The sequence below is a fragment of the Saimiri boliviensis genome, chromosome 2, assembly GCF_048565385.1.
Source record: "Saimiri boliviensis isolate mSaiBol1 chromosome 2, mSaiBol1.pri, whole genome shotgun sequence".
Lineage (NCBI taxonomy): Eukaryota > Metazoa > Chordata > Mammalia > Primates > Cebidae > Saimiri > Saimiri boliviensis.
This window is the reverse complement of record NC_133450.1, coordinates 149327279-149353460: the sequence shown is the minus strand read 5'-3', so window position 1 is coordinate 149353460 and position 26182 is coordinate 149327279. Positions and strand designations below refer to the sequence as shown.

At 34.1% G+C, this 26182-nt stretch overlaps 1 pseudogene; it reads right to left on the bottom strand.

Annotated features, from left to right (window-relative positions):
- The window catches only part of LOC101029067 (trafficking protein particle complex subunit 4 pseudogene), a 118323-nt pseudogene that overhangs the window by 25157 nt on the left and 66984 nt on the right, over positions 1–26182 (bottom strand).

Here is a 26182-nt window from a genome sequence, read left to right as displayed (position 1 = left end):
TGCTGTTGGATTCTGTTAGCTAGTATTTTGGATCTATGTCCATTAGAGCTATTGGTCTGCATTTTTCTTTTTTGGTATTGTCCTTTCCTGATTTTGGTATTAGGGTGATACTGGCTTCATAGAGTGATTTTGAGAGGATTCCTTTTTTCCCCCTATATTTTGGAATAGTTTCAGTAGGATTAGTATAATGCCTGATAGAATTCATCTCTGAATCCATGTGGTCCTGGATGTTTTTGTTCTTGGCAATTTTTAAAATTACTGATTCAAATTTAATTGCTTATTATTGTTTCTATTTTTTTCTGATTTATTCTGGGAGGGTTGTATACTTTCAGGAATTTATCCACTCCTTCCAGATTTCCTGGTTTGTTCATAGTAGCCTTGAGTGACGTTTTGTATTTATAAGTTATCAGTTGTAATATCTCCAGTTTTATTTCTAATTGAGCTTACTTGGATCTTCTCTCTTCTTTTCTCAGTTAATCTTGCAATGATCTATCAATTTTATTTATGTTTTCAGAGAACAAGCTTTTAGTTTCATTTATCTTCTGTAACTTTTTTTGTTTTAATTTTATTTATTTCTACCCTGATCTTTGTGTTTTCTTTTCTTCTGCTGGGTTTCAGTTTAGTTTGTTCTTGTTTCTCTAGTTCATTGTGGTGTGACATTAGGTTGTCTATTTGTACTCTTTCAGACTTTTTGATGTAGGCATCTAATGCTATGAACTTTCCTCTTAGCACTGTTTTTGCTGTATTCCAGAGGTTTTGATAAGTTGTGTCATTATTGTCATTCATTTAAAAATTTTTTAACTTGATTTCATTGTTAACCCAAAACTCATTCAAAAGCAGATTATTTAATTTCCATGTATTTGTATTGTTTTGAGTGTTCCTTTTGGAGTTGATTTCTAGCTTTATTCCACTGTGGTCTGAGAAGATACTTGATATGATTTTGATTTTCTTAAATTTATTGAGGCTTACTTTGTGACCTATCATATGGCTTATTTCAGAGAATATTCCACGTGCTAATGAGAAGAATGTATATTACACAGTGTTGGAAAGAATGTTCTGTATATATCTGCTAATTCCATTTGTCCTACAGAATAGTTTATATCCATTTATTCATTGATTTTCTGTCCTGATAACCTGTCTAGTGCTTTCAGTTGAGTATTAAAGTTCCTCATTATTATTGTGTTACTGTCTATCTCATTTCTTTGGTCTAGAAGTAATTGTTTTATAAATTGGTATGCTCCAGTGTTAGATACGTGTAAATTTAGGATTGCAATATGTTCCTGTAGGACTAATTCTCTTATCATTATATAATGTCTGTCTTTGTCTTTTTTTTGACTGTTGTTGCTTTAAAGCCTATTTTGTCTGATATAAGATTAGCTACTCCTGCTTGCTTTTAGTTTCCATGTGTGTGAAATATCTTTCTCCACATAAGGACTCACATAAACTTGGGTAAGGTTTTTCATGTAAACTTTATCCTAAGTTTAAGTGAGTCCTTATGTGTTAAGTGAATCTCCTGAAGACAGCATGGTTGGTGGTTTTTTATTCATTCTGCCCTTCTGTATCTTTAAGTGGAGTATTTAGGCCATTTACATTCAATGTTAATATTGAGATGTGAAGTACTGCTTCATTCATCATGTTAATTGTTGCCTAGATACTTTGTTTTTTTCATTGTGCTGTTGTTCTATAGGCCCTGTGAGATTTATGCTTTAAGGAGTTCTATTTTGATGTATCTCAAGCTCTTTTATTTCAAGATTTAGGACTCCTTTTGTCATTTCTCATACTGCTGGTATGGTAGTGGCAAATTCCCTCAGAATTCATTTGTCTGAAAATGAATCTCTCCTTCATTTATAAAGCTTAGTTTTGCTGGATACAAAATTCTTGGCTAAAGTTATTTTATTAAAAAAATACTAAAGATAGGACCCCCAATCCCTTTGGCTTGGAAGATTTCTACTGAGAAATCTGCTGTTAATCTGATAGGTTTCCCTTTATAGCTTACCTGATGCTTCTGTCTCACAGCTCTTAAGATTTTTTTTCCTTCATCTTGACTTTAGATAATAACCTGATAAATATGTGTCTTCATGATGATCTTTTTGCAACTAATTTCCCAGGTTTTCTTTGAGATTCTGTGTTTGGATGTCTAGATACCTAGCAAGACCAGGGAAGTTTTCCTTGATTATTCCATCAAATAAATTTTTGAAACCACTTTTAGACTTTTCTCTCAGGAACACCAGTTATTCTTATGCTTGTCCATTTTATATAATCCCATATTGCTTGGAGGCTTTGTTCATTATTTCAAATTCTTTTTTGTCTGTGTCTGATTAGGTTAATTCAAAAGCTTAGTCTTTGGGCTCTGAAGTTCTTTCTTCTACTTGTTCTAGTCTACTGAAGCTTTCCACTGCATTTCATATTTCTCCAAGTGTGTCTTTCATATCCAGAAGTTCTCATACTTTTTTCCTGTATGATGTCTATTCTGTGGAAAAAATTTTATTCATATCCTCAAATTTTTAAAAATTTCTTTAAGTTTGTTTTCACCTTTCTCTGGTATCTTCTTCAGTAGATTAATAACCAGCCTTCTGAATTTTTTGTTTGGCATTTCAGAAACTTCTTGGTTTGAATCTATACTGGGGAGTTAGTGTCATCTTTTGTGGGTGTTACAGAAGGCTGTTTAGTCATAGTACTAGAATTACATTACTGGTTCCTTCTCATTTGAGTAGACTCTGTTTTCAAATTGTTTTTAAATTTATTTTTTACTGGACTGTATTTTTTTGTAATTTTCCCACTTAAAAATTTGAATTTAATGTTTATAGTTTATTTTGGCCTAATTTGATTCTTAGAGCGTTTAGGGGTAAAGACTCTGTATGAATTCCTTAGTTATAAAGATGTTTTTGTATCTGGCTTTCCCAGATGCTGGCTGTAGTAATTATGTACTTGACGGGTAGACTAGTTCACTGTCTCCTATGGGGTTAGAATGGCAGGGATCTCTTGGAGCTTATCTCATTCTCTTGTGGTGTACACTTTATTTATTTTTCTCAGTATTTTATTAACTGAGTTGAGGATTCAGATTTCAAGCCAATAGGGGAGGTATCCCTGGGTAGACACCATTAATAGCTAAGGCAGGTGAGTAGATGGACAGTGGCCCCAGCCTTGATGAGGGTGACTGGGGGAGCTCTCAATTAGATATGCTGAGGTTTTATCAGGGTAAAAGGTGGGAGCTACCTCAGCTCCTCTTCCGGGCCAGCAAGAAAGCTATCTACCTCACAGACTCCCTCCTGTCACAGAGTTCCAGCTAATTCAGATCGGACAGATTCATTTCATCTGTAGGAATGTTGATGTTCCATGTAGGGAGGAATTGTGACTCTGCCTCTCATGCAGGCCTAAATCTGGGAAATGGCTTTTCCCATGGGACTGCAGTCACCCTGAACCATTCCAAGAGGGCTGTCTATAGGTTCCTCTGCACCGAGTTCCTGTGGGAGAAGCCCCAACTATGTCTGCAGTGGTGTACTGGGGAAACAAGGACCCCTTCTCTCAGCCTCTTCACAACCACAGAGGCTGACTGAATGTTGGGCTAGAGGTATATAGACCTTCCCTACTGTGCCTAGCACTGTAACTGTGTCTCTGCTCTAAGAAACTTCCCACCAGCAGAGACATCTGGGACTTAAGACCTGCCATTTAGAACTTTTTTCCCCCAGGATGTTCCCTTGATGTGGTATTCTCTCCCTCCCTAGGAATGGGACATCCTGGGAAGTCTCATACTGCAAGTGGTTCTTATCACTCTTCTGGCTTTAGCCCCACAATGGGGCGGTGCTGGGAGATGTCTGCAAAGAAGCCAGTGATGTGACCTGTTTTCAAGTCTCCCAGCAGTGGATACCAGCACCGGCTCTGATGGAAGCGGCAGGGGAGAGAGGGAAATTCTGTGAGATACCTTGGTTGTAGATAGGCTTAGTGTGCTGGGTTTCTCAAATGCTGGTTATATTAGTAATAAACTTGTTACGTGGACAGACTCAGTACTTCTGTTTAGCTAAGTTGTGGCAGGCAGTGGTGTTAGCTGAGGTCACACAGCCATATTCTTCTTCCTGGTCACAGTATTATTCTGTCAAGAGGAATGTAATAGCCTCCAGCCAGGATATGGCACTTGCAAGGAAGCCCCAGCTGCCATACTAGCAGTTGGATTTGCACTTGCCCTAAGTTGTCCAGGGTAAGTATTCTGGTTTTTCACATGATGGGCAGGGCCATAAGCACTCAAAAGTTTATGACCTTTGTGTTAAGCTACCACTGGAGTAATACTACCAGGTAGGGGCAGCGTTAGGAGGATCTGAGCCCAATCTTTCCTTGGGTGGGGCCAGTCATGGCCACTGTGGGGAACCCAGTAGAGGTAGCCACTAGGGCAGCAGGGAGTATGACTGCCTCTGTTGTGTACATGAGTTCTCAAAAGGAATAGGGAGGAGTGGGCAGCAGTAAGTTTCACCCAGCCCCCATGCATTTGGCAAGTTCTGGTCACATTCCTGCATTTTCCAACTAACAGCACTGGGTTTAGATCCAGGCATCTTGTGCACAGAACTCAGACCTGTCCCAGGCTATAAGCATCCCCGCAGAGATAGCAATCCCAACTTTCAGGCTACACCTGTCTCCATCTGCCAGTAAGAAAAGACACCCAGTTTCTGCCCTCCTCTCTGGTGCACACTTCCCATTCCCTCCAGTGTTCCATTCAAGGGAATTCATCTCCCTTGAAATTATAGCAAAACATTTAATTAGGAGCTTCTTTAACCCTGTGACCCCTCCCTGAGTGTCTTGAGTGACTTACCCCTGAGGACCCCTGTGAGATACAGTTGGATATGGCTTCTTGCAGTTCATGCCAAAGACTGGGAATGTCTTCAACGGACATCCCACTGCTGCTTGTACTTCTGCATTTCACACCACTCCCTATGTTCATTGCAGCTCTGAGTAGGGTTAAGGCCTTCTCCCGTGATCTGGATTTTCATATTCCTTGGTGGGGATGTGTATTTGGAGGCCAGCCCTCCCCTTCTCACACTCTGGAAAATTACTTTTCACCTGTCTCCCAGAGTAGGCTGTGACCTACTGCTTCTTTCAAAGGGTCTGTGGATTTTTATGATTTTCTTAGTAAGTTTCTGTGGTGGTTCTTGAAAAAAAAAATCATAATGTGGCTCTCTACCCACTATTCTGTCTTTCCAACTGAGAAAGACAAACTAACACTGCCTCTTATGTCCTATCTTGAAAAACAAAGAAAACTAAACATCTTAATTTTGGAAAGGGTAACTTACAGGAGTCCAGGTCTGTTTGGAATATAAATTGTAATCTTTGTCCTCACTTTTTATTGGAATAGTCAAGAATCATAAAAGTTAGATGACTACTCCAAAGATATATAAGAAGTATAAGTGACTGTGAAGAGAGAAGAATACAGGTTTTCCATTTTCTGGTATACTAATTTGTTACTTTTAAAAAATCAGATAATCATTAGTCCCAATTATCTACTCCTAGTATTTCTATTGAGACTAAAGAAGGGGGGAATAACTCTGGCTATTCCCATATTATTTTAAGCATATCAGCAAATACTACATACTACATATTTAATTTTGAGACTGAATTGATGAACACCAGATGGTTAATATGAGGTTATAATATTTATCTAAATACTATATTTTCAAATACTGAACATTTCACAAACCAAGAAAAGACATCATTTTTCTCTGCCATATATGCTAGATGAAACAACTGGATCCCCATGTGCATCAAACTGTCTTTCAAGGAATAAACATGATCTTAAGTAAACATTATAATCATAACTTCATGTGTCTCTAAAGCACATAAAATGTTTTTATACAATACCTTTTAAAAATTCTATTTGAAATTTTTTGTTAGGCATCTTTCCAGCCATTTGGTCCTTATAAACATCCCTTTGAATAGGTAGGACAGATATTACCATCACTCCCATTTGAATAGTGAAAAGAAAAATTGAGGGCAATTTAGCTTAAATCACTTCCCAAAAGTTGCATACATTGGAAGTGATAGATTTGGAACTCCTTCCAGTTCTTAACTCAGATTATGTTAATGATCCACCATATTCTTAAACTAAGACCTTTGTTATGCTATGGCCTGCTCCTAAGTCAGCTACTCACCATTCAGGCTCAATACCTGTGGTAGTAAACTAGAGAGAAATAAACTTTTCCTCAAAAACATTGATGTTGAAACTTAGTAACAATGAGTTCATAAAACTACTGTGACTATGTAGTATTTGAGCCACCTGAATTCAAGCACATGTAATTCTCAAGTAATTGTAATCATTTATATTCAGACTGCTTTAATTAAAAACAAAAGTAAAAAAGAATAAAGCAAAACAAGTAAATGCATAAATATATAAATAGTGATGCAGTGCACTCAACATTAAGAAAATATTGGTAAATACGACAATTCATAATCTTAGTGAAGAAAATGGTGGGTTTAAATGGTGTTGGAAAACATCTAAAGAGTTCTGATGTGTATGATGTTACTTAAAATAGCATCGCTATTTGGTACAGGTCAGGACCATTGTGTTTCTAGTATGTTATCTTCTCATATTTTATAAAGGTTAAAAATGCCAGTTTTGCTTTTAACTAATAATTTTGATAATTCACTCACATGTGTAGTCACTCCAAAATACCAAGTAGTTTTTCTAATTATTTTCAACTTAGCCTTACTTTCTTGGAAGTTAAGAAATACTACAGAGGCTAAAATAATATTTACTTCAAAAATAATTACTCTATCTTCTAAGTTATTTATACCCTGGCTCAGATTTTTTCACTGCAACATCAATAAAAATTTATTGTTTTCTGCATTTGTGAATCTTTGAAAATATTTTATTCTAAATTAATGGAGAAATTATTGCTATATTCACACTCAATTGCCTTGAATCCACTCTTCTTCCAAATGTAAACTGAATATCTGCATCTGTGACCATTCTTCTTCTACTTGTTTGCTTTAGAAACCTAAATAACACAGTGTTTATCACCTTAAAAATGCCATTAATTGAGCAAAGCTAGTCTTTTTCTTCAAAAAACTTGGTTTCTACTTGAACACTTGGATGAATTCTATTTAATCCCAGACTCTGGCAATCCATTATTTACATGCTTTGCCAGTTCTGTCTAGAACAGCAGATATGGCCACTTCAGTGAGAATCTGTGACTATCTTACAGTGATGTGTCTCACTTATTCTCTATTTTCCAATCTACATTGCCATGTCCTTAGTTGTGTCCCTCCAAAATTCATATGTTGAAACCCGAAATCCCAACATTGGCAAACCAGGAAGACAGGCCTCCTGAGAAACCAACGCTGAGGGCATTTTGACCTTGGACTTCCAGCCTCCAGAAATATGAGAAAATAAATTTCTCTTGTTTAAGCCACCTAGTGTGTAGTATTTAGTTACGGCACTTTAAGCAGACAAAAACACATGCCTGAGCACTTTGGCATGCCTTTTGTGACGTAGACTAAGCCTTTATTTTTCTGTTTATGTTGTTCTTCTCAGAAGTGCTACTTCTTGCTGCTTGGCAGTGTCTTCAGCATTTTACCTCCCACAGAGAGATGTCTTCCAAACTTAAAAAATTAGAAATGACTCTAATTTCAAGAAACTTTGTTAGAAAATAAAGAATACAATAACTATTCATCAAATAATAGATTTTATGCAATCTGTATCAAATCTCTTTTTCTTTTAGAAACAGAAAAAGCCATCATCCTAACATGTATATGAAACTTCAAGGAATCCTGAGCAGCCAAAACAATCTTTAAAAAGGAGAACAAAGTCTCATATTTCCATATTTCAAAACTTATTATAAAGGTGAAATAATCAAACCAGTGTGTTACTAGAATAAAGACAGACCTACAATCAGTGAAATGGAATAAAGAGTTTAGAAATAAACCCTTATATATATGGCCAAAGTATTTTCAACAAGGATGTCAAGGTCATTCAATGGGGGAAAGGGCAGTCTATTTAACAAATTATGCTGGGAAAGCTGAATATCCACATGCAAAAGAATAAAGATGGATCCATATCTTACACCACATACATAAATAGAGCAAAGATCTAAATACAAGAATTAAAACTATAAAAGTCTTAGAAGAAAACATAGGTGAAAAGGCATATAACCTTACATTTGGTAATATATTTTTTGGATATGATACTAAAAACACAGGCAATAAAAGTTAAAATGGATAAATGGAACCATATATATTTTTTAAACAATTGTGCATCAAAGGACACAACAGAATGAAAAGGCAGAATGGGAAAAATATTTTTATATATATGATAAGGGGTGAATATCTAGAGAGAACTTCTATAATTCAACAACAACAACAACAAAACAACAAAGAATCAACCCAATTAAAAATGGGCAAAACACTTAAATAGACATTTCTGCAAAGATACACAAATGGGCCAACAGATACATAAAAGGATATTAAGCATCACCAATTATTAGAGGAATGAAAGTCAAAAGCACAGGCAGAAACAGCACCACACCTTTAGGATCGCTACTATGAAAAAGGAAGTAACAAATGATGATGAAAGGAAATTAGAACCTTTGTGTACTATTGGTGGTAATGAAAAGTGATTCAGCTGTTATATAAAAAACAGTATGTTAGTCTAAAAAAGTTAAAAATATAATTACTATAGAATCCAGCAATTTCACTTCTGGGTATATACCTGTTATGGGCCAATGTGTCTTCACAAAATTTATATGTTGAAGTGTTATCCCTAATGCATCAGAATGTGACTGTATTTGGAGATAGGGACTTTAAAAAGGTAATTAAGTTAAAAAGAGGTCATTAGGTTGAGCCCTAATCCAATGTGACTGGTGTCCTTTTAGCAAGATGAAATTAGGACAAAGATCTACATAGAGGGAAGGCTATATGAAGACACAGGGAGAAGATGGCTATCTATACACCAAGTAAAGAGGCCTCAAGACACCAATTCTGCCATTACCTTAATCTTGGACTTCTAGCATCCAGAATTATGAGAAAATAAATTTATGTTGATTAACTCACCCAGTTTGTGGTCTTTATCATGGAAGCCCGAGAAGACTAATACAATACCCCAAATAATTGAAAGCAGGCTTTCAAATAAATATATGTACACCGAAGTTCACAGCAGCATTAGTCACAATAACCTCACAATAAATATCAACAAAGTGTCCATCAACAAATGATTCAATAAACAAAATATGGTACATGCAATGGAATATTATTCAGCCTTAAAAAGGAAGGAGTTTCTAACACATGCTACAACATGGATTAACCTTAAGGACATTATGCTAAGCAAAATAAACCAATCACAAAAAGACAAATACTACTATATTATTCCACGTATATGAGGTGCCTAGAGTAGTCAAATTCATAGAGACAGAAAGGAGAATTGTGGTTCCCCAGGGGCTGAGGGGAGTTATAAATGGGGAGTTGTTATTTAATGGGTACGTACAATGTGAATAAACTTATCACTACTGAAAGGTACACTTAAAATTGTTTAAGATGGCAAAATGTATGTTACGTGTATTTTACCACAATTTAAAAGACATGTTTAAAATACAGTTAGAAGGAATAAGTTCATTGAAGATTGGTGCAAAAGTCATTGCAATTTTTACCATAAAAGGAATAGCAAAATCCATTATTATTTTTGCTCTAACCTGATAGTATTTGGTAGTACAATGAAGAAATTATAGTTAACAATGATTTATTATATATTTCAAACTATAGCAAAAGAGAATTGTAATGTTCCCAACACAAAGAAAAATGTTTGAGGTGACAAATACCCTAATTATCCTGATATTGTATACATGTATCAAAGTAGCACATGAACTTTCAAAATATACACAACCATGATACAACAATAATAAAATACAATCAAAATCAAAATCAAAATAAATGAAAAACAAGTTTATGCAGTATGATGGTCCTGTAGCTGTTATTAGCTTCATATTTTATTTTATTTTTATTTTTTTGAGACAATTTCACTGTTGCCCAGGCTGGAGTGCAGTGGTGCAATCTCAGCTCACTGCAACTTCTGCCTCCCAGGTTCAAGTGATTCTCCTGCCTCAACCTCCCAAGTAGCTGAAACTACAGGCGCATGCCACCATGTCCACCTAATTTTTGTAATTTTAGTAGAGACAGGGTTTCACTATGTTGGCCAGGCTGGTCTGGAACTCCTGACTGTGATCCTCCCACCTCGGCCTCTCAAAGTGCTGGGATTACAGTCATGAGCCATCGTGTCCGGCTGTGGCTGCATGTTTTTAACATCAACATGAGCATTAATTTTGCTGTAGTATTAATTATAAAAATTGGAGTTGCCAGTTAGCTACAGGATATCCAGCTAAATTTGAATTTCAGATAAACAATCACTAATTGTTAGTATCAGTGTGTGCCAAATGTTACATGGTACATAATTATACTAAGATAATATTTGTTGTTTATCCAAAATTTACATTTCACTGAATAGCCTGAGTGTTTATTTGCTAAATGTGGCAAACTTAACAAAAATAAATGTATATTTTAAAAACATTTTATATTTTTTGTGATACTTTACCAGAGAAAAGTGCATGTTATTCTGTGTAAAATAGATACAGTATCTCATATCTGAGTATTTGGAATTTATAAAGGGAAGGTTATCTGGAATGTCAATTTTCCCAGTGCCAGCAATATTGAAATGCCACAGGTAGTCCTGGTAAAAAAGTACCTTCCACAAATATCTCTTAACCTTCAGTTTTAACTTTTGTCTCTTATTTACTCTCCTTTGACACTTAAAATATTTCTATATTTAAACCCCTCCTACCTCTTTTTCAAATATGATTTTTTTGGTGGGGTAATACCTTAAAAGTATTTCTTAGAATGTAAAATAATTGTTTACACACACAGACAGACATTCACTAATGCATAGGCTTTTATTTCTGGGATGAAATAAATCTATTAAATGTTGAGTCAAATTTTGGAAAAAGATATTTTAATTGTATACTAATCATTGTCACCTTAACTCAAGTTAGTCAATCAAACAAAATAGTCATGTATCATAAAGTGATCACAGAAAGCACATGTAACTTATAATCAGAAAGTCTTTGCTATTTTATTACACTGGTGATCATGGGCAAGTCATATAGCCTCTTTAGTAACATTGTTATCATCATAATACTACCTACTATCCAGGATTATTGTGAAAATTGAAAATGGATGTAAAAATTATATATCAACTTGTTTTGTATACAAAAATATGTAGAAAGCTATTAGTTCATGAGGACTTTGGGAGTGCCCATGTGCAATACTAGAAACTTAGAGTATTTAAAAACTCAGAGGTAGCTAAATAACATTTAAACCATTTTTATAGCAAAAAATGAGCAAAATTAATAAACACATGGTATATCTGGAAAAAATGACAATGCGAATAGCAGGCAATGAGTTTGTTTTAGTAATACACAAAAAGTTCTTGCAAACTGACAAGGAAAATGACAAAATATGCAGTATAAAAATGGATAAAATCTATACATACTCAATGTACAAAAAGCCAATTTAAATATCTAACACTTAGAAAAGGAAAATTCCCTAGTTACTAGGAAAATATAAATAAATATGACAATGATTTAATCTGAAAAAAATATATGATGTTCTAAAACCTAATGCTAGTGTGGTTAGGAAGTGAAAGGATACTCTTTTAGATGGCTGATTGAACTGTAAAACAATTTAACCTTGTCTAGCCTCTGTTCCAGAGGGTTTAGTATGTTAATCTTTAAAATGAGAATCTAGCAATATCTTTTCTAGAAAGCAAATTTTTTTAAAAAAGCAATTTCTTTACATAGGAATCTATTCTATAGAAGCAAATGTGCCAATTTGTAAGTTTTCATATAAAAATACCTATTGCAGGATTGTTCAGAGTAATAAAAAACAAATAATAACAAAACACAATTCCGTATATGTACTATTGCATATGTGCATATATATTATATGTGTATATATATGCATGTACATATATATGTGTATGTAAAGAGAGAAAGCTTATAAAATGTTATTCAAAATATGGGGAAAATACATATGAACAAAGCTAAGTTGTTAATATTGGGATATTTGAGGGCATGGGGATCGGGTCGGGCTGCTGTAATCAGATAGAAGAAAGGCAATAAATCAGTATTTAGAAAATCCCTATGCATGATGTAAAAGCTAGCTAAAAATTCAATTGGTGAAACCACATTATAATTTTTTTTAAATGTAGCTACATGTAGAGTCAATAATCTTTTCTTAAACTCATTGAAAATAAGTGTAACAATACTGAATTAAATAAACAACATTTTGGAGATTAAGTTGGTCATTCATATTATCTCTAACAGAATCTTTACATTATTTAAAATAGGATGAAAGCTAGGAGACTATTTCAGGCCAAGTATTAGCTAATTGATAGGGAATGGTCTAGAAATCTGTTTATTTAAGCTAGGCTCTTATAAGTCTTAAAGGCAAATTAGAAATATTGAGTAAAATTGCTATAAAGTTAAACTGCCTTTATTATTTTTTATCTTGGTAGTTTGCTTGACTTCACTTAATCTGCTGGAAGCTGATCCTTTTCATGCCCATGTTTAAGGAAGTGCTGAAGGTCACATCACTCAAAGCCAACAGCAGCAGGCATCCTACCAAGATAATCTCTGACGAGGTCAGAGGTGAGAATGACACAGAGAAGAGGCAAATTTTACCAGTCCAGTTCAAGGAATTTCTCATTCTTTCTTATACAGGAACTCTTTTTAATAGAAAAGGAAAGGGTTCCAACAAAAAGACAATGGAATTCCTTCCATTTTATGTAGATTTATTTATTTTTTTATGAGAAAGAGAAATGGAACACTTATTTTTTTAGTGTTTTAAGGAAGAATATAATGTTTTGTTGAAGATAGGCTATTTATTTACTAGTGCTGTGGACTACAATATGTCCCCTTTCCAAACTTCACATGTTCAAACCCTCAAACCCTAACCCCCAATATGAGCATACTTGGAAATAGGTCCTGTAAGGTTGTAATAAAGGTTAAATGAATTTATAGGAGTTGGACTCTAATGCAATAGGGTTGGTACCCTTAAAGAAGAGGAAGATATTCCAGAACTTGCTTTCTCTCTGCAGTGTGAGGACACAGGAAGAAAGTGATCAATCAAGGAGGAGAGTCCTCACCAGAAACCAAACACTTCTAGAATTTTGATCTTGGACTTACTAGCCTTTAGAACTGTGAGCAAATAAATCTCTGATGTTTAAGCCTCACAGTCTAAGTTATTTAATTATGGCAGCCTAGAACCTACTAAGACAACTTGTAATACAATGTCAATGTGTTTTCTGTATCATTTGTATTGGCCTCCATTCTTTTGATATCTAACAAGTTAGGAATATTCATTTGAGTCAGCATTTCCATCATTATCATTATTTCTGATTTAATAAGTGTGTTTGTTGTCAAATACATTATGTTTGAAATCTATGATTTTATATTCCAACTTATTTTTATTTTTAATGTGTATTAGGAAAATAAGAATTTGGTATTTTCTATATTTTTTACTTAAAATCACAGAGAATAATGGTATCAGAAAAAAAAACCCATGATGTTTATCACAGACTTTTCTAAACTCTCATTATTTTAGCACCAGTGTTTAGACCCATGTGGTTTTGATAAGACCACACACAAACTGATTAACAGTGGTTCCACATAGCCTCATAAATTTTGAAGATAAAGACCTCTGACAATTCCTGCAATACACCAGTTTACACAATCTGACCAATTTCTCCAGAGTCATTCAGTGACTCTAGCACCGAAAACACTGTAAGCAACTTTTCTTCAGTTTTATCCTACTCCTTTTGATGCATCCCATGATCTCCCATGCTGTGTTTTTTTGTGATTTGTTTTTTGCTTTTGCTGTAACAAGTAATAACTTAACCTTTGTTGATCACAGATGTGTTCCTGGTAGTCTCTGAATGATGAGAACAGAGGCTGTCCAAATCAAGAATGAGAAAATATATAATTTTTGGATTTTTTTCCAAGAAAGACATCCTCTATTAACTGTTAGATTTTATCCTACCAAAGAAACTACCCTTTTTTTTTTTTTTTTCTTCCAAATCTGATTTCTGTCTTTCCATTTTGGCCTTTGTTTGTTTTCATTTTGAAGACTATTAAGTATGTTGCTTAATGGGGGAACATCTTCAAATATATTAGTTTCTGAATTCTGCATTATGGCAAAAATTGTAGATACAGTTGTCCCTTAGCATCCATGAAAGATTAGTCCTAGGACCTCCTGTGGATTTCAAAATCTGTAGATCCTCAAGTCCCTAATATAAAATGGCACAGTATTTGTATGTAACCTATACACACCCTCCATATACTTTAGATTATCTCTCAATGATTTATAACACTGAATACAATGTAAATGCTATGTAAATGGTTGTCATACTGCATTGTTTAAGGCAGAATGACCAAAACAAAGTATGTATGTCAATATAGAAGCTTTTCTTTTTTCAATATTTTTGGTCCAGAATTGGTTGAATCCACAGACGCAGAACCCAGATACAAAGGGCAGACTGTAATCACAAAGATCTAGAAAAATTATCCTAAATTCTTAATTTAAAGTAGTATAGATTGTTTTGGTTAGATACACATATTTAAGATAGTAAATTATGTGCCAAATATAATTATGATATATTTATGCACCAAAATATATAAAAAATGATGTACCAAATATTACACATTATGCATATGCATGTTATAATTTGATAGGTCAATTTAAATAATTATTTTTATTTTTCTGTTTGTTTTTCATGAGTTTCCATAGATAAGTGAAATTCACAAGCAATATAAATGTACAGTAATACAATCACTTATAGCTTAATGATGGGGATACATTCTAAGAAATGTGTCATTAAGTGATTTTCTTGTTTTGTGAACATCATAGAGTGTACTTACGCAAACCTAGATGGGTTAACCTACTGCACACCTAAGCTATGTGGGATAGCCCAATGCTCCTAGGCTACAAACCTGTACTGTACAGCATGTTACTGTTTTGAATAGTGTAGACAATAATGCCTTAGGACAACTGTGACAACTGTAACAGCTGTGACATCACTAAGCAATAGGTATTCTTCAGCCCCATTATAATCTTATGGGGTCACTGTTGTAAATGTGGTGCATGACTCTATATATTTTTGTTTTATTTAAGTGCATAATATCTCCTAGGCTATTTATTGCACCATTATACCCTAAAATACTGCATCAGAAACAATTTCAATTATTTATCAAATGGACATGCTAAGAGGGAATGTGGAAGATCCACAAAAGCTACAATGCTACTGTAGCTACTATCCGCAATTAACCAAGTCATCCTCAAAAGACTCCAAACATGCATTTTCAAATTTTCTTGGGATTACAAAGAATTAGGAATCTTTAAATTAAAATATAGAATAATACTTAAAATATAGCATAATTCCGTATGTGGGAGCATTAGATTTTTGTCAGGATTTAAATATCAAAAGACCACGTTAAAATATACTAGACTGTTCAATGAAAATATGCAACAATATAGTAGAAAATCTTTTGTGGTTTGAGTCTGAAAATAGTATTTAAATTTGCCTATTTCAGATATTTCCAGTATCATCATGGACAAATATCTTAAACTCTGTAAGATAATGTTTGTTAATCATGTTAACAGATGTCCTCTCTTTAGGATAATTTTAAGGTCCAATGAGTATTCCAAGTTTGTAAGCTATAATATATTAGGAATCTATGCTTATATTCAATTAAAATTAAAAACTCTAAAATCATAGTGTTAAGTAAGCCATGTATTTCAAAACTTAAATTTTTCATGATAGAAGTATCCTTTTTCATGAAAATAAATATTTTATATCATGTGTTTACTGTCATGTCCAATTAAATATTGGCTGCAAAGATAGAGTAAAAACCAGTTCTATCACATAGCAGCTACATGACCGTCATAAAATCGCTTAACCTTTTTGAACTTCAGTTTTCTTATTAGCAAGTTTGGAATAAAAAAGAGAGAAGTGGAAAAATTACAATAAAATGAGGCTACTAGTCATAAAGACTACATGGCAAAACTGCCTGATCCCTTCTACCCTTTCTTCAACTCCCTGGCACGTCAACCTTTCCCCATTCTCTTTCTCAGCCTCCTATTTCCTTCCCATGCGTAGTCTCCCACCTTTCAAGTCGTGGCTAGAAAACAAAACAAAACAAAAAGTCTAATTATTTCCCAGATCTCTAGGCAAATTCCTCTCACTCTTCCAAAACAGTTCAGCCTAGGCATATTTATGTTTTCATATAAGAAGTTCTGTTTCACCTGATAAAGAATTATCTTCAACCTTTTCTTCCTATGCAAACAAATTAAAGGTATAAAAGCAGAGAACATGAAAAGATGGCTTAACTTAAAAAAAAATAAATTCTTCCCTACATTTTTATTACACACCTTCTCACTAAATATTCTTATTTATTATTTGGAAGATTATAAGGCACTGCAACTATGTATTTTCATAATAAACTTGTTATCTGTTTTCATTCAAATGAGACTTCCTTGCAACTCAATGTAATACTGACTTTTAGAAGGCAACCAAGAGGAATAAATCAAGGTTAGTACACATTAGGTTGCCCTTAACCTGAGAGTCAAATGAATCTTCTGCATCATTGCTGACATAAAAAATATCTTTGGTATTCCTGTGTTTTACTCAGAAATCAGATGCATTATTATCATATATGACAAAGGATTGTTTGCTACACCTGAACATTGAGCTTACAAATTATAGAAACATTTTTAAGGAGATTTTAACCTAGTATGAATTACTTTTCCATTTTTTGTTATAAATATTGAAAGGAAAGAATAATAAAAAATGTCTTAATAGTCTGTCAGTTTCAGTAGGAACATGTACTGAATTAAACAAGAATTAGGAAGCGTAAGCACTGAGTTTACATAAGTAAAGTCAGAGAATACTCAATTATGTGATGGATTCAGATTACGTAGGCAATATAGGAAATTATGACAGAGAAGTCCCAAAATATTTTTCCCCTTTCGGCAGCAGAATTTTTAAGTTGTAAATTAATGAGACTGGATTTTAAGCTTTCTCCTTCATATTATCTTACTTTAAACCTACATAAATCATATCTAAGTTTATTCTAGCCAAAATGAATGAAATGACAAAAGCTTTTAATAATTCATAAAGTGGCAAAAGAAACAACCTAAAATTATATTCAGCAAGCAAAGCAGAAATTCTATGATTTCTTTTTTTAATCTATACCAGCATTTTTGTGGTAATTATAAAATAAATCATATGTCTAGTTCACATGGTTTATTTGGCTTTAAGTATTTTACAGAGACTCTGACTTTGTGCAGACAGGTACAACTAAAGTTCATATTTATATTGGGAAAAATCATTTCATACCAAAAATTTTCATTGTGATGAGTCCTTGAGTTTAAATAAATGTGGCTTATTTATATTCTATCGCAAATGAATATTTCTTAGGGATTCATTTATTGCTTGGTCTTAAATGAAACTCCATAGATGTTGGTATAATCATTACACTCTAATCTTAATAGGCTATGACATGTTTGGCCACAGACCTACAGGAAGGCAATCAAGATGTTCTATCAATTTTAAAGAAAACTGCATGATTTTAGCTGTCACTTTCCTAATCCAGGTTTTTGTGTCAATGACTTCCTAGTTCTAACAGAATTAAGTCTTAAATCCTCAGCCTGCGTTGAACTTTTCCTACTTTGAAGACTACTATGGACTGAATTGTATCATGCCCACCCTCTCCCAAAGTCCCCTAGAATTCACATGTTGAAGCCCTTACCTCCTACCCCACCCCCTCCACCATGTAACTGTTTTGGGAGACAGGGCCTTAAAAGAGGTAATTAAGGTTAAATGAGGCCATGAGGATTGGGCCCTAATCCCTTAAGACTGGTGTTCTTAAAAGAAGGGGCAGAGACATGAACAAGCTTTCTCTCAACACATGTGCATACAAAGTCTTGGGAGTGCAGAGCAAGAAGGTACTGTCTGCAAGCCGCAGAGAAAGACCTCACAGTGACCAAGCCTCCTGGTGCCTGGAGCTGGGACTTTTAGTCTTCTAGCCTCCAGAATTGTGAGCAAATACATTTCTTGTCCTTTAAGCCACCCCGTCTGTGGGCCCTGATAACCTACGCAGACACTTAAGTCTTCCTTTTGAGTCTCATCTCCCTCTCTTGTAATTACATTCATTTTAGTATCTTTCACTTACAACCTTGTTACTTTTTATTTGTCTTTCACATTTACTTGCTAGAATTCTATCTAGGCTTTAACCCCTCTGTTAGATCCACCTTTAAAATATATTTGCTTCCTCTTTCCCAGGTATTCTTCTCCCCGATAGCATTTTCCTACTTGGAACCCCTTAACACTTCAGAGATTTGTTACAATGTATCAACTCACATTTTAGCTCTTTGTCATTTATCTTATCATCTCTATTAGATTTGTTAAACAATACATTATATTAGTTAATTCTTTCTGCAGGACTGTCATATGCCACCATATGATTATCTGCTAGGTGTCTTTGTTGGTATGGTTAGGTGGAAGTTGGAAAACAAATGTTATTATTATTACCATTAGGTAGGAATTACAGAAAGACAAATTTCAAGTCAATGTGAGAAAGTTCTTTCATGCAGTCGTAAGTGCCAGAAAATAATCAATAGTATTTCTCCATCACTGGAGTTTTTCAGACAAGATGTTAAAGATGGCAGCCAGTCTCTTATGAGGAACAATGAGATCTGATTACCTCCATGTTTCTTTTCAGTTATCGAATACACTGCTTTTAAAGAAAATATTCAGTAATATTTTGTTCTATTTACTTGAGTTGGTTGAGTAGCAGGGTAGCTAACTAGTGTAATCCACATGCAATTATCAGCAAATTGCAAGATGTGTAACTAAACAAAGGTAAGCAACACACACTAATTTATATCTCACTACACCGTATGGCTTTCTTTATGCTCAGTCCTTTATGTGGAACTCACGTGAGCTCACTATTGAATTTGTGGGGATAGGAATCAATTCTCTCATTTAGAAAGAAGAAGCTATGTAAAATTTTGCCCCAGATTCTTTACTTAAAATAGTTCCCAGTAGAGAACATTTTCTTTCTAATTTTTCTTCTCACTCCAGCTGCCTAAAAATCCTTTTTTTCCCTTGCTATCATTCTATGAATTATTCTGTGTCTGGCCTTAATATAAAATTTCATGAAACAATGGGATATATAGATATCTTTAGGGATATCTCTGTCTCTATAGATGTACCTACATTTTAATGGAGATTTAGGAATGCAAAGTAAAATATTAGTAGGCTGAAAAGAACTGGCCTGAAGATAACTTTTATGATATTTATATTAAAAAATTAAGCTGATAACTAACATAAGTTTCAAGTGACCTACTTGACACATCATTTTAAGTTAATTACTAGTTATTCTTATGTTTCATAGCATGTGTGAAAAATGATACAATGAATCATAGAGCCACTAACTGGATGAGTTTTGCATCTTTAACAGAAAATATTTTTTTAACACATTCTATATTTCAGAATGTTTACTAAATTAAATTCTGTTTCTTACCAATTAATCCAGTTTGAGAATTTTCTGATTATTATGTAAGGATTTCATATTTATTCTCCCTCTTCTGAAGGAAGATTATACATCTATACCCTTTACTATGTATGCAATTTGTCTGCCTTCCATAAAATAAGAATACCTCTCCACCCAATTGATTTTGGGCTTGGCCATGTGACTTCACTTGGTCAATAAAATATGAGCACAAGGGATACCATGCCAATTCTGTGGAAAAGCTTTACTAACCATTGCACATATCTGCTAGTTTCTATTTTCACTGTGACCATGAAGAATAGCCTGTATTAAGAGAGGCTGCCCCTTTAGCCTTTGCTCCACAATGAGAAGACATGTGGAGTGGACCTACACTCTCAAATCAGAAAACCCAAGTCTGGCACACAGCCTTAAATAGAATTGTAGCTGACTTGAAGACTATCTACTAAGAGAGATGGAAGTCTACTGTTCTTAGCCTCTGAGATTTGGGACTATTTAAAACAAAGAATTTAGATATTCTATGTCCTATAATTCAATATCTATCAAACATAGTCTAGTATTTAAGACTTGACAGTTGACTAGGATTCAAGAGACTTCCAAATCTAGCTTAAATTAATGAGTTTGTCTTTGTTTAGAATATTTAAATATTCAGCAAATTATGTTTTTGGCTACAATCCTTTAAAATGTGCCTCTAGAGACTTCCATTTCTAGGTAAATAGAGTAGATGTACTTCATTCTTTCTACTAAGCACAAGTACAAACCAGGACATTTTATGTATTCCTAAGACAAGCCTCAGAGGCCTGTGAAAGATACAGAGAAGGCAGACCTGTACAGAGACCTGGGAAACAGAAATAACAGTGATAACTACTCTGGGTTTTTATTTTGTCTCCTATATCTGAGACTTGAAGCTAAGGAAACTGGCAACACAGAAATACCAATGAACACAGACAAAAGGCTGCTCTCTCTAACCAAAGGAAAATAAAAGGGGTAACCAGGCAGGACAAAAAACTTTTAGGCAATCACTACTCTAGCCAAATACCATAGAAAAAAAATTTCACCCCACCCCTACCACACTAGTCAAGGCCAAGGAAGGAATTTAGACTTCACTCTTGCAAGCTTGTGATGAGGCAATTCAATGTCTCCACTGGATTTATGTCAAAGAAGGCCAAGGAGGAGTGGGAATTTCATCCCTGCTAGATAGTAACAAGGATGCTTCCCCCTTTCCCCACTAGAATCGTGTCAAAGACAACCTAGTGGGGAGTCATAACCTTTCCTACTGCTCAGTTGTAATGAGGCCACTCACACCACCATGTCACTGAAGCCCACATGAGGACCAGGAGCTCCCAACATTCCTGGCAACAAAGGTGAACTTTCCTTACTTTTGGGTGTCAATAGGAGCTAGATTTCTACCACTTTTTGTCAATAATGGGTCAGTATTTCTGTTCCCCCTTTTCCCTGCTAGAGCAATGTCAGAAAAGCCAGCTAAAAGGTTTAAGGTTTAAATAAGACGTAGAGTTTTATGACATACCATGAGTATGAAAATATCCTGGTTCCAAACAAAATTGCTAATTTTACCAAGAACCAAAAACAATGTAAAGTAAATGTAAAACTGTGTCAATTGTTGCCAATGTAGAGATGGCCAATAAGTTGGAATTAACTGATAAAAATCTTCTATCTGCTATGATAAAATATTTCAGTGAGCAACTAAAAACATACTTTAAACAAATTAAAGAAAAGAACAACAACAAAGAAAAAAAAAAGAAAATAAAGAAGATGTAAAAACTAGAAATTTTAGAACAAAAAAATGCAATAACTAGAATGAAAAACTCAGGGGATGGGCTCAACAACAGAATAGAGTGGATCATGGAAAGGATGAGTAAACTGAAAAATAGTAGAGTAGAAATGATTCAGTCTGAACAACAGAGAAGAGATAGAGTGGAGGAAAAAAGGAATGCAACCTCAGGAGCCTGTGGGACTTTAAATTTCATATCACTGGAGTCTCAGAAGAAAAACAGAAAGAGAGCAAGGCTGAAAATGTATAGGCTAATTGAAAATAAAATGATAGAAAAATGATATACGCTACAAACATTTACCAAGGAAAAGCAGTAGTGGCAATAATAATATCAGATAAAGTAGACTACAGAACAAAGAAAATTACGAGAGAGAGAGAGAGAGAGAGAGAGAGAGAGAAATTATTTAATGCTAAGTCAATCCACCCCGCCTAGAAGAAATAGCAGTTCTGATTGTATATACACAAAAAACAGAGCTACAAACTGAGAGAACTGAAAGAAAAATTCGCATTGTAGTTGCAGGCTTCAATATCCCTTTCTTATCTGCAACTAATAAGAAAATTAGCAATGGTTAAGAACTAGATACCATTAATTAAGAACATCTAATTGATTTTTATACAACATTCCACCCAACAACACCAGAAAACACATTCTTTTTAAGTACTCAAGAAACATGTACCATGATAAATAATATCTTGGACCATAAAATCAACAAATGTTTAAAATTTGAAATTATACAAGAGTGTTATCTGACCACAATGAAATTAAACTGAAAATCAGTAACAGAAAAATAAAAAGAAAATTTCAAAACTCTTAAAAATTAAAACACATACTTCTGAATAATCCATATATCAAAAAAGGAAATCTTAATTAAATAAAAATATATTAAACTGAATAAAAATGTATATTACTGTATAATGTCTCTCAAGTTATGACTGTGTACCTTATGTCACTAAATTTCCAAAGTGTACCAATTTTTTCATGTGCTTCAAATAAATATAAAAATAGTTAATAAAAAAGTTCGTGTAAAATCAAAAAAATGAAAGTATGTCAAAATATGTGGGTCACAGTTAAAGCAGCAATGAGAAGGAAATTTGTAACACTAAATACATAAATTAGAAAAGAAGTAAAGTCCAACAGGCGCAGTGGCACACGCCTGTAATCCCAGCACTTAGGGAGGCCAAGGCAGACTGATCACGTGAGATGAGACAGAAGAATTGCTTGAATCCAGGAAGTGGAGGTTGCAGTGAGCAGAGATTGTGCCACTGTACTCCAACCCAAGCAACAGAGCAAGACACCATCTCAAAATAAGTAAATAAATAAATAAATAAATAAAAATTAAAAAATAAATAAAATAAAAAGGGCTGGGCACAGTGGTTCACTGCTGTAATCCCAGCACCTTGGGAGGCTGAGGCGGGCAGATCACCTGAGGTTGGGAGTTTGAGACCAGCCTGACCAACATGACCAACATGTATTTTTTGTGCAGAAAACACAAAATTAGCTGGGCGTGGTGGTGCTTGCTTGTAATCCCAGCTACTGGGAAAGCTGAGGTAGGAGAATCAGTTGAACCCAGGAGGCAGAGTTTGCCAGGAGCTGAGATCACCCCATTGAACTCCTGCTTAAGCAACAAGAGCAAAACTCAGTCTGAAAAGAAAAAAGAAAAGAAATGAGAAAGGAAAAGAAAAGAAAAAAGGAGAGGAAAGGAAATGAAAGAAAAGAAAAAAAGAAAAGAAAAGAACTAAAGTCTAAGTAGCCACTTCAAGAACTTAGAAAAGGAAGAACAAAATAGATGTAATGAAAACAAAGAGGAAATAATAAAGATAAGAATTAAATTGAAAATAGAAAAACAATAGAGATAATCAATGAACAGAAGAGCTGGGTCTTTGTGAAGTCCAGTAAAATCAACAAATCTTTAGCAACACTGACAAAGAAGAAAAGGGAGATGACACAAATTGTAACATCAGAAATAAAATGAGATATTACTATGGGTCCTGCAGGATAATAAGAACATACTACAAATAACTCTATTTACATAAATATGACAACTTATGCAATATGGACCAATTCCTCAAATAACAAACTACTACAACTTACCCAATATGTGTATCAGATATATTGAATAGCCTAATAATTAAGAAAATTGAATTTATAACTTAGCAACTTCCACAAAAGAAATCTCAAAACCCAGATAGTTTAACTTGAAAAGTTTACCACACATTTAAGAATTAACGCCAAATCTACACAATCTCTTCTAGAAAACAGAAGAGGAGGAAACATTCTCCTATCCATTTTATGAAGATAGTCATAGCCTAATAGTAAACTAGACAAGGAGAGAACAGCAATATCAACAATAACACCAAGAACAACAATATCAACAAAATCAAAACTAAAGATCAATAGCATTCATGAATATAGACACAAAAGTCCTCAGAAAATATTAACAAATAGAATGAAGCAATTCAAAAAAATTATGTCATGACCAAATGTGGTTTATTCCTAGAATGCAAGCTTAGTTCAACATTTGAAAATCAATCAGTGTAATTCACCATATTAATAAGCTAAAGAAGAAAAAGCACATGATCATACCATTCAATCTAGGGAAAAAAAACGACAAAATTCTTTACCAATTCATGATAAAAGCTTTCAGAAAAGTAGAAATAAAGGAAAAAAGTTCTCAGCTAATCTAAAAAGCAATTCAACTATCATTGTACTTAATAATGAATGACAGAACATTCTTCTGCTAAGATTGGGTAGAAAGCAATGATTTGTGCTGCCATCACCCTTAATTGACATAGAGCTAGAAGTTCTGACAAATGCAGTAAGGCAAGAAATGAAAATAAAATAAAAACCAAAAAGGAATAAGTGCAATTGACTCTATTTGCAGATGACATGATTATCTACATGGAAATCTTAATAATCTAAAATTGGCCCCACATTGAACCCTTTATTTTTATTTTATTGGTCTTTTCCCCATAGGTTTCATGAGAACATGGTCTGAGAGTAAGTGACAAGCTGTGACACATCAGAGTTTTCAATTATCAGCATCTGTTTTGTTCCTGGCACATTTAACTCGATTTGAGATAAGATATACAGGATTATAATGCTTTGAAGTTACAATCAGAGATTATTTAGACCCCTCCACTGTTGCTGTTTATGATAGGGCCACATTCAAGCCTCAAGATGCATTCTCTGGCCTAAGGGTAACCAATGAGGAGAGACTGGTAGAGGAAGGGGAAGAGAGAAGGGAGATGGCATCTGAGGGAATTTCATAGATCCATGTCAGAGGTCAACTTTTAAAAAATTGAAAAGCAATCTAATGAGAAGCATAAGAAAAAGTTGTATATCTTCCGGAATCTGAGCAACTTTTAGAATCCAACACTGTTTGTGATCAGCTATAAAATTTATCTGCTATGGATTATCGCTCCGTAACCTTCTAGATCCTGGTGAGAAGAATGAAAGGTTATAAAAATAGACCTTTAAAAAACTTTGAAATGGAGGGTTAAAATTTGCTGCTTCCTACCCTTTCATTTCAAAGAAACCTGTTATACCAGACCTTCAAACACTGACAACATGACTCAGCTTCTTTCCTTTTGACTAAAGCCATGGCGTTCTCTTGAAGTTGTATACCTGAAAATGAGGCTGGTATTCTTTCTTTCACACAAGCATACTGGGCCAAAGACTACTGCGTAAATGAAACAAGTTTTTTGCTGGTAACATGTAAAGGGTGTTTTATGCAAAACTGTTCTGCTAAATCTGATATGTCCATTTTTCTTTTATTGCACATTTGCATCCTGACAGCAACTTAGATCCTTAGTATGATTTGGATATATTTATAAACAATATGATAAATCTTCAATGAAATTTATATGCCTGTTAATGTAAGCTTAAGCTAGAGAACAAAATTATAGTTACATCAATTATCCAAGGCAAATAAAAACATATGTTTGTACTAGATAATGTTCAAAGCAATAGCTAAATGATTACTTGTTAATTGAAGTCTCCTTGGAGTCTCAAAGATTTCCCTTTATTAAAGGGCTATTTTGAATGAGAGAGAGAGAGAGTTTTTAATGTAAAAATGTTGATATTTAAGAAATCTTAGTGAAATCTTTGTGAAGGGTATGGAAATTCCCTTGTACTACCTTTGCAACTTTTCTTTAAGTTTTAAGATTGAAATAATTTCCAAATTTTTAAGAGGAGCTATTTTGAAAATGAAACTTCATGAAAGGTCTTCCAAATTAAGATATGTTTTCAGCAGCGAAGGTGACAGTCGGTGTCACCAGTGGTGTGCAGGTCCATATGCAGAATAACGCTTGTTTTATGAATGCTTATTAACATTCAGAGATAGCTTTATGAAGATTAGAATTTTCAGCGTTTTAATGGTAGAAGCAATCCTCCATATCAGAAAACAATAGAATTACTTAGCAGAGTGGAGATAATTTAATGCTTGAACATGTAACATAAGATCCATGTAACAAAGTATTGCATTGTCATTCCATCTTTCCTCCTGCAAAGAATAGAGGATACATGAGTCACTTTGACATAGCACCAAGTTGCTTTCTTTTCTATGATGACTTTCTCATGTGCACATAACAAATACTATTTTTGAAAACAGAATGGATCTCCTGGTAAATAACAGCAAGGTTATGAAATGTATAATGTATAACTGACATTGATTTAAAGTAACCAGGTTTCTGTGACATACATTCTGAAAAAAGAGAAGGCTCATTTCCTAAAACAAATAAGGCAAATTTGAAAGTGAAAAAAATGACTAATTCTGCTGGATTTTTGTCCACCTTAAAATCT